The sequence below is a fragment of the Lycium ferocissimum genome, chromosome 7 (assembly GCF_029784015.1).
Source record: "Lycium ferocissimum isolate CSIRO_LF1 chromosome 7, AGI_CSIRO_Lferr_CH_V1, whole genome shotgun sequence".
In the NCBI taxonomy this organism is placed as follows: Eukaryota; Viridiplantae; Streptophyta; class Magnoliopsida; order Solanales; family Solanaceae; genus Lycium; species Lycium ferocissimum.
In genome coordinates this window covers 28,915,000-28,925,244 of record NC_081348.1, presented here as the reverse complement: position 1 = coordinate 28,925,244, position 10,245 = coordinate 28,915,000, and the positions used below count along the sequence as shown (strand labels likewise).

At 33.5% G+C, this 10,245-nt stretch overlaps 1 pseudogene; it reads left to right on the top strand.

Moving 5' to 3' along the window:
- The first annotated feature begins 4,413 nt into the window (after positions 1-4,413).
- LOC132064198 (very-long-chain aldehyde decarbonylase CER1-like) lies at positions 4,414-8,893 on the top strand (annotated as a pseudogene).
- Positions 8,894-10,245: the final 1,352 nt, after the last annotated feature.

Below are 10,245 nucleotides of genomic sequence, written 5' to 3'. Positions count from 1 at the left end.
TTTTTTCATTGGACTTACTACTATTGCTTTTCCTTTGCTCCTTTTATAGCCCTTTATTTTAAGGATTTTGTGCAATTTAGTATTATTTTTGATGCTTTTGAGTAAAATAACGATAAATATAGAAATGAAAAATACGCTATTATTAAAAAAAAAAAACACTAAAAATAATTAATTAGGACAATATAATGAGAGCTGGAAATAATAAGAATATAAAAAAATAAAGGTACTCCAAAATAGAGAGATGATTATCTATCCAAGGCCACCTTTTCTATAAAAAATGAATAGTTATTTTTTGAGACATTTGATGCTTTTGAGAAAAAATGATAAATTTTACACTTCTGGAAATTAGACTTTAAACAGAGACGAGAAATGATATAAAAGTAAAAGCACCAAATTTAACACTACGATGAAGGAAAAGTTACATACATTTTATATAAAAATTTAAACATCAATTCTTCTTCAATTTCATTTCATCGTTTACATAGTTTTTAACGAAGATAAGTCTTTATCTGTACCTCTATTTTATTAATACAAAAATCAAATTAGAGAAAATGCATGCAACTAATCTAATCCATTTAACTAGGAAAAGTAATAAAGCGTTTCAAATTTGTGAAATTTAAAATAAATCGCAATACTCCATAATTACAAAAAATAATTAGCTTATAAATTTAGTGAGATCCTTTATTATCGCGCGAAGCGCGGACCTATTCACTAGTTAAACACACTTGTAAAAATATGACCTGTGCAGCACAATTGTGTACTACTAATTAACTACAGGCAATAAGTGGGGATTTGGTGGTCTGCCATTACTGCTTTCTGCTACAATTCAGAAACATTAACCCCTCAGCTCCTCACAACCGTCCCATTTCCAATTGGTAGTTGAGAATCATAATTGTATACTCCATTTATCAATACTCTCCTAAAACGGTTGTTCAGAATCAAGAACGGCTATGCTTATGTGCCAGAAAGAGACTACTAAAATTTATTTGCCTATTGCTCCCTCCGTCCCATATTATTTGTCTACATTATTATAAATATTCGTCCCAAAATACTTGTTTATTTACAAAATCTAATTAAAATTTTCCTACTTTGCCCTTAACATTAATTGTTTTCTAAAGTAATCAATATTGATTAGAGTGCAATTAATTGGAGAGAGATGAGAGCAATTTAGTAACAAATACACTTTTATTAATGAGTTCTTAAAGGGCGTGTAAAGGGAAAAGTAGACAAGTAATATGGGACGGGAGGGAGTGATTAGTCGACATTATTTGAAAATTTTGCAACAACTGAGTTTGCTAACGCGGTACAACTCTGTTTGTTTGAGTTGTTTTTGAAGAAAAGGCTATTATCTTTTTGCAAAATTTCAACCTTGCGATACATTAAGATTAAAGATGTACAACAAGGGCTACAAATTGATTTGCTGTAAAATACGTCCTGAATTGTGCAATTAATACACACGTGAGTGATATATATATTTTTAAAACGCTACGAATATATCTGCAAGTTGCTGGAGCCTTTTTTTCCCATGTTGTTGGAGCTTCAACTTTGTGGATTAGTGAAATTTTGTTTGAATGTATAGACATAATCTGCAAGTGGGGTTTGGACATAAACGCCCAACGGATTGAAGTGGGTGAAGGTTAAAAAAGGTCGGATGCTGCCGGTTACATTATTTTGTTGGAGTTAGATACATGGTTAATGTAAAGAAATTTTACATTTCATGTTGAATTTACCTATTATAGTAATAACCTCTTTATTTTCAAGATTATGATTCCACTTACTATGTAGGCTAATGGTAGAACTGGTACGCAGAAGCAATAAAATTGTAATGAGAAATCAAGAACAACGTAGGGAAAATGATATAACAAGCAATTAATAGGAAAAAGAATAAAGTCAACAAGTACACTAGTATTTACTAGGCTATTTATTACTAATAGAAAGAGAAAAAACTCATACCAGAAGTCACACATCAACAAATCCAAAGATATTTCAAATTAAAGAGATAGAAGAGATTAATCCCTAAACACGGATTAAATCTAACTAAAGGTAAACCTAACGATAAAAAGTAATCTTCAATTCATCAAAATCTCCCTCAACAATGGAAATAGAAGGCCATTTAAACCAGGGTTGGTATCTGGGCTAACAATGGCCCAAATATTCCTAAGCAAGTAAGGAAACTTAAGTAGAGCCAAATAGCAAAATTAGCGTAATTACAAAGTCAGCTACAATAGCTTTTAATTTTAAGAAATATGCCTGCCAATCTTCTAGCTTGATCTTCGCCTTTCAAAACACTCCACTGCCATGAGGTTGAACTGAAGATCTCTTTTAATTAAGCTTGATCTTGAATCTCTCTTGAAGTATTCCCTTGACTTGACGATATCACCTAGAAAGATCTCCTTAACATATGTGCTATTCCGGATTGTATCAATATATTCTTTGGATGATCTAATAATATAATTTTTTTTTTACTAACAAGCATATAACTTAAATTCTATTTTTTAACCTTTACGCACTTCAATATTTTATGCTTAACGCGTGTTTGTCTCCTTTTTTTTTTTTTCTCGATGTCTCACTCGATGTTTGATATTCATATTAGGGTCAAGACTAAATTCCGATTTGCTCCAAAAAGTATCATATTAATGGTTAAAACGCTCCCTAACAAAAGTTGCTTCATACCCAAAACTCGAGCTTAAGACGAAATTAAGAATAAATGGTTAATTACTTATTTAACACATTCTTGTCTCTTGGCAGTGTAAGGGGATCTAGACCACTTTTCGGCAAGCTGGAGTGATTAATAAGTAATGAGCTAAGTTAAAGTGGAGTAACGAGTTTTTTTTTTTTCAAGTTCAAGGAGAAAAATAAGTACAGTACACCTTTTTTAATATGAATTTAAGTTATATGTATTTTAATAATGTCAAAAGATTTCTATACGATCAATATAATTTACTAACATGTTATGATAGGTAACTTTAACATTTATGCTTATTTTATCAATTAATGCTTATTAATAAATCAAAATAAACTGTAATTATCTTTTAAATGATCGACTTGAATGTATAAATATTTCTTCACGTTAGTACACAAAACTTAAACTCTTTTAATATACTCTCCCGTTTCATTTTATGTCGCACACTTTTCTTTTAGCCTGTTATGAAAAGAATACACATTTCTAAATTCAGAAACAATGTAACTTTTAGCTTCTATTTTATCCTAAATTAGAAGTTCTTATAACAACACTAATATCGTAACATGTTTAAGCTTAAGTTTCATAAGTAAAATTGAGGGAGTACGTAATATAAATAATATAATATACAAACACGCGAGTAGTTTTTTAGCAGTGTCGTAGAACCCGTTTGGTTACACATGCCTATGCCCATGGAGCTACATGTGATTATTGATCTTGGGGAGACATTGCAGGAAAGGGCATTTATTGGGCGGATATATTAGATGGCTCTATAATTAGGGATGGCAATTAGGGTAGGGCAGGGCGGGGCAGGGCAGGGCAAAGTCATAATAGGGTAGGCAGGGAAACATATAAACGGGGCAGGGCAGGACAGGGCAAAATTTAATTTTTGAAATTTTTTAATAGGGCAGGGCAGGGCAGGGCAAGAAATGGGTTATAAGTGGGTTGGATAAAAAATGACTATTTTATTCTTGTTCGTTAGTTTGAATCCACATTTTGAAGCGTCGTTCTTTACTACTAAAAGTATAAGCATGATTGTTTGGAAGTTTGTAAAATTTCTCATTTCTGTTATTAAACTCTTATTTGTTAAAATGTGACTTCTAGCATAAATTAAAATCAATATTTTTTATTATAAAACTAAACTTATGAAGTAAACCCAGTATAGAACTATTCTATTTGTTTAAGCTTGTACAAAACCTTTCCTATTTATCGCAAAAGTGATCGCCTAATTAAGCGATCTTACGATTAACAATATTCATTTAGAAGAAATCACTAAAAAGACATCTACAAAAAGGTGAAATACTACTACTTGCCAGTTATACTTACATCACAAGTTTATCTATAGTAATTAAGATAAACTTATTTAATTATACTAAAGATGGTTTTGGGTATTCTCATGCTAAACATAGTAAAATATTTAAATTCTAGTTCTATTATGAAATTTGAATGATCAAAAGAAAAAAATCCAATTTTAGGAACTAATCATTCATCTAATTGTTTTTAAGAAAATATGTCATGCTTCGAAGTGAAAAATAAAGAGGAAAAATGAAAGATAATATAAACGTGGCGGGGCGGGGCGGGACTTAGCGGGGCAGGGCAATTTCCTTGAAAAAAAAAAAAAAGATAAACGGGGGGGGGGGTGGTCGAAATCTTAGCGGTCGAGCTTGCCCCGCCCTAACCTGCCCTAACCCGCCCTATCGCCATCCCTATCTATAATAGACTTCTATATAAAGAGAGGTCTTTAACTTTATGAGAAGAGAGGAAGAACAAGCTTAGCTGGTCAAAATTTACACGGACTTTAGTTTACCAGCTTTGCGAGGAAGAAGTACAAAAACATGGCCTCTAAACCTGGCATTCTCACTGAATGGCCATGGACATGGCTTGGCAACTTCAAGGTATTATTTTTTCCCGTTAATATATTTCTTGCACTCAAAATTAAACATCATGAAGTTATTAATATAGCTAAGATATTCTGCTGAAGTTATTAATATAGCTAAAATATTCTGCTAACTCTTTTTAAAATGATTTGTTGGAATGAAGTACTTGGTTTTGGCACCATTTGTGGTTCATGGCACATACACATTCTTCATGAGCAAAGATGAAAGCCAGAGGGACATTGGATACATAATCATTTTCCCACTTCTGCTCTCGAGAATGATTCACAACCAGGTATGGATATCTCTATCCCGTTATGTTACTGCAAAGGGTACTAGCCGAATTGTTGACAAGAGCATCGAATTTGATCAAGTTGACAGAGAAAGGAACTGGTACGTACTTCTTATTACCTTTACGCACTACTAAAAAAAAAAATAGAAATTAGCGACGGACAAATTTTATAACTAAAGATTAAACCTAATCCTATTGAGCGATTAATTATTAAAAAATTATGTTAAATACGAGCGTTTTATTTTTTTTCTTTTTAGTGACGCCTCATTCTCCATCTAATCCACAGTAAGTAGTACCACTTAATAGGGGAAGAACCAACATTTTAACCGAGAGGAGTCAAAAAATATACAAATAAGCTAAAAAGATTAACATATGATATACTTATATAGATTTCTTTTTACCTATCTACAAGATATCTAGTACTCCCTCTGCCCCAGTGGCATTCAGATCGAGAGTTAAGTTTCTCAATGACCGTGAATTCGGACATAGAATCTTCAACACTTTTAAAATAAAGTTTATATGTTTGAAAATTTCATAAGAAGTATTATAAGTCACGACAATTGTTATTAAAAAATATTTAAAAAGCATATACAAAAATTAGATCAAAGATTTGACTCTCTAAATTCGAAAGGTGCCACATAAATTGTGACTGAGAATAATTTTCCAGCCAACTAACACTCGTTGAATAGGGGTGGCTTCCACCACTGCATGGTAATAAGTGGTAGCATAACACACCCTCGTTCTTCCTCTTATAATTCCAAGAGAAAGTAAATATTGATGTGATTGGTACGATGAGTGTCATTTTCTCAAGATATTTGATTAACATAAAGAATTTCTATTAAAAAAATTATTTTCTATGTAAAGAGGAAAATTGCCTTCTTACTAAGCAAGGTTTTTTTGGGACGCGTAGTCGAACTCCTAGTGGTTATTAAGGCTAATTTTACAACGAATATTTACTACGCAATATATAGATTTCCCAAGGCTAAAAAATATTGTAAAGGTTTTAATCCTATAATATTAGCCCTACTTTAAGGAATCCGGAATTTTGAACTCGGTAGGTGCAGATCTAAATTTTGTAATATATTATTACGTTGTTGGACTCTATCTAAAAGGGACAACAAAAGATACATGGAAAGATTTGACTTAAGGTTAGTTTTTTTTTTTTTTTTTTTTTTTTTTGTTGGTTAGAAAGGGAAATTTCATTCATACTAACTTAAATTATTTTGTAGGGATGATCAGATCATATTTAATGGACTGTTATACTATATTGGATACCAATTTCTGGAACAGGCTCATCACATGCCATGGTGGAGGACTGATGGGATCATTATAATTGCCTTGCTTCATAGTGGTCCTGTTGAGTTTCTCTATTATTGGCTTCATAGAGCTCTGCATCACCATTTTCTCTACTCTCGTTATCATTCTCATCATCACTCCTCCATTGTTACTGAGCCCATCACTTGTAAGTTGTCTTCAAAATTGTTAATTTGTATCATCTCTAGTGGTGAGGACTTAACATTTTTTATTTTATTTTGGCAGCTGTTATTCATCCATTTGCTGAGCACATATCATATTTCGCGCTCTTTGCCATACCATTGATGACGACTGTACTCACTGGGACTGCCTCTATGGCTTCATTTGCTGCTTACGTTACCTATATTGATTTCATGAACAACATGGGCCACTGCAACTTTGAGCTCATTCCTAAGTGGATGTTCTCTATCTTTCCCCCTCTCAAGTACTTGATGTATACGCCCTCGTGAGTGTTCATGCCCTATATCTCAGTGAGCTTAATTTTATGCAAAATATTTACACAATTAAATCATCTGATAAAAATGATAACCAGCAGAAATCGCGCTTTTTTTCCATCTAGAATAAAAGTGCATGTTAAAAGCCAAAAGGTTCAAAATGCAGAGTTCCCACTTCTGAATCACAACATTTTCATCCATACCTCATTAATTGATGGATATTAGGTGGGGGACCATAGTACATGTTTTTGTATCTTATATAAACGTCAAAGATACTCTAGACAAAGACTTAACCATTCGGCTTTTTTATTACTTCCAGAACAATAACTATAGTAATATTTCATCATATTTATGGAACCACTTTGAATGTAATAGCTGAAGTTTTGTGTATTTGTGAAGATTTTGTTTAATTTTTTGCCACTAAAATCAATGTTTGAATGTCGCAGGTACCACTCACTACATCACACTCAATTCAGGACAAACTTTTCTCTCTTCATGCCAATGTATGACTATATCTATGATACATTGGACAAGTCCTCAGACACATTGTATGAAATGTCACTTGAAAGGGAAGCTGACGTGCCTGATGCTGTGCATCTAACACATCTAACAACTCCAGAATCCATTTACCATCTTCGACTAGGATTTGCATCCTTGGCCTCGGAGCCTCACACCTCGAAGTGGTATTTTTGGGTAATGTGGCCCGTCACACTATGTTCCATAATGATTACTTGGATATATGGTCACACATTTGTTGTCGAGAGAAACTTGTTCAAGAATCTCAAATTACAAACTTGGGCTATCCCAAAGTATCGCGTACAAGTAAGTAATCAATATTATTCAGTTCTTTTTACGTTTTTGACCACTTTGTTAAAAAGCTATTAATTAGCATGATTCTTGATTTTGTTGCAGTACTTTATGAAATGGCAAAGAGAGACTATTAACAACTTGATTGAGGAAGCCATCACGGAAGCAGATAAGAAAGGCATAAAAGTTTTGAGCCTTGGACTCTTAAATCAGGCAAGTCATAATATATGTAAAAGAAACTACTAATGCTCTGTCGTTAATTTACCTTTAAGAGTATGATGATCTCTTCTTAACATGTGATTTTGTGTCAGAAGTGTTGCAAAACTTCTGTTAGCTATCACAACCATTGATTATTAAGGACAAATATAATTATAATGAAATCTTCGCTGCACCCTATTGATACTTATCCCCTTTATACAAATGTAACTTTCCAGGAAGAGCAGCTAAATAGTAATGGTGAACTTTACATAAGAAAGAATCCTCAGCTGAAAGTGAAGGTGGTAGATGGAAGTAGCTTAGCTGTTGCTGTGGTAATAAACTCCATTCCTAAAGGAACTTCTCAAGTTGTCCTTAGAGGCCGTTTGTCCAAAGTTGCTTACTCCATTGCCCTTGCCTTGTGCCAAGGAGGAATTCAGGTATATTTGACTATTAATCTCCTCCATCACTATCGGTTATTTTCCTTTACCTCATTCACTAGTGTCTTTTTTTATATATAGGTTGTCACGTTAGGCGAAGAGGAGTACAAGAGACTTAAAGCAAAGCTTACCCCTGAGGCTGCAGCTCACTTGGTCCTGTCGAAGTCTTATGCTTCAAGGGTATGTACAAACAAATTACACCGAAATATACCGTCCTAAATCTTGATAATTAATAACAAAAAAGTTATTGATTGAACATTACAATGCAGACATGGCTAGTAGGGGATGGATTGAGTGAAGACGAACAATTGAAAGCACCAAAAGGAACCTTATTCATTCCTTATTCACAATTCCCTTGAGGAAAGCTGCAAAGGATTGCTTTACTTGACGCTTTTGACTATGATTACTCCTAAACATCTTGAAAATGTAGACTCTTGTGAGGTAATTAGAAAAGATTATTTATTATCCTTAATTTCTCATTTTTTTTTTTTTTTGCGTGTTATCATAATATAAGAAATTCATGATTGAATCTATTATGATTCCAGAATTGGTTGCCAAGAAGAGTTATGAGTGCATGGAGAATAGCTGGGATTTTGCACGCCTTGGAAGGTTGGAACGCACACGAGTGTGGTAACATGATGTTTGATATTGACAAAATATGGAAAGCTAGTCTCGATCATGGGTTTTGCCCATTAACCATGGCTTCTGCTACTGAATCAAAGAATTAGGAATAAAGATTTGTTTTTGTTACGATCATATCTTGGATTAGTGGTCAATGATATAGGCTATTTGCATTACAGAGCTCTGTATGCACTATATAATATGTAATATGAACCAATTTGGAGCATGAAGGATGACTTCTATAGTATAACAAACTTTATGTTAATCTCTTTTTCTTTTTATTCCAGCTTCCCATTTCTTTCCTGTTAACGTTTGTCTAACACAAGGTAAGTTCTAGCAATGACTCTGTTGATTCTTAGGTGGAAATGCAGAGTGCTAACAATCATATCTTTCGTTGCGAGACATAGTATATGCACTGAATAATCTGCTATTTCTCTCATTCCAAATCCATGAAAAGATGCACCATAGTATAGCTTTCGAAATTGCCTTTTATGTTCTATGCTTATTGATTGTGATCTTCAGCTAGTGATTGTCTCATCCACAGTTTGGAGTATTACCCAGTTACCTACATCAAACAAAGAAAGAGCTAGACTTATCCTGTCAACATTATCATAAAAGCCATTTATAAGTCTTACTCGTCGCACCAACGATAAGCTAATGAAAATGGAAACTATGATTTTCAAGGGACATAACTAAAAGTTGGCATGGCAATGTCAATTCTCAATTGCCTGAAATCCTCAAATCTCAGCAATAAATGCAAGTCTCCATTGCTAAGATTGGCAATCATATAAACACATCATACATGTACGGGACGACTTATTAAGTAACTCAATTAATTCATAATCAAAAGATCAACTCTAATGGATGACAAGCAATAGACTTTATAATGAGTTGCAGCTTGTATAACTTCCTTAATTAAGCAAGTAACAACTGTCTTCCGTACAGTAACAATAGTACATAACAACAAATAGGGAGCACTTTCAAGAAAAAGGATACAGAAGTAAGATAAAGCCAAAACAATAGCAAGCACAACTTCTTCCCATTAAACCTTGCCATAGTCTCCGAGAAGGGAAAACTAAATTTGAACAAGATAGAGCTCCACTGGAAGAGCTTTATATCTAAGTATTTAACTATTCTCCAGTTGATTCGTTGGAGGATTTTCAACCTGAACTCTCGGCACTGCATTAAGTTCTTAAGGTTGTCTTGACTATTTGTAATGTTGTATGGAAAGCAGTGTTAACACAGCTAAAGTGAGAAGCAGAGCACCCTGAAATAAGCAATTGGGAGCAGATGAAATCCTGAATTTTTTGGCAGTGCTGAATTCCATATTACTTTTAAGTTTATGTCAGATAATAGTTTCTCTTTTTCAGGAAGCTCACATCACTGTAAAAGTTAAAACAACTCAATGTTCAACCATTTGAGGCCAATTTATAACTTTTCTTATCTACAAAGTAGAGCTGGTTCAACAGTCAGGTAAGCTAGGAGTTAGTGTAAAATGGTCCTAACTACTTGATGCAGCTTCTAAGGATATAATTGACTTATCTAGCCGACCCCAACTAATTCTGTATTAAGGTCGTCTAGTTGATTG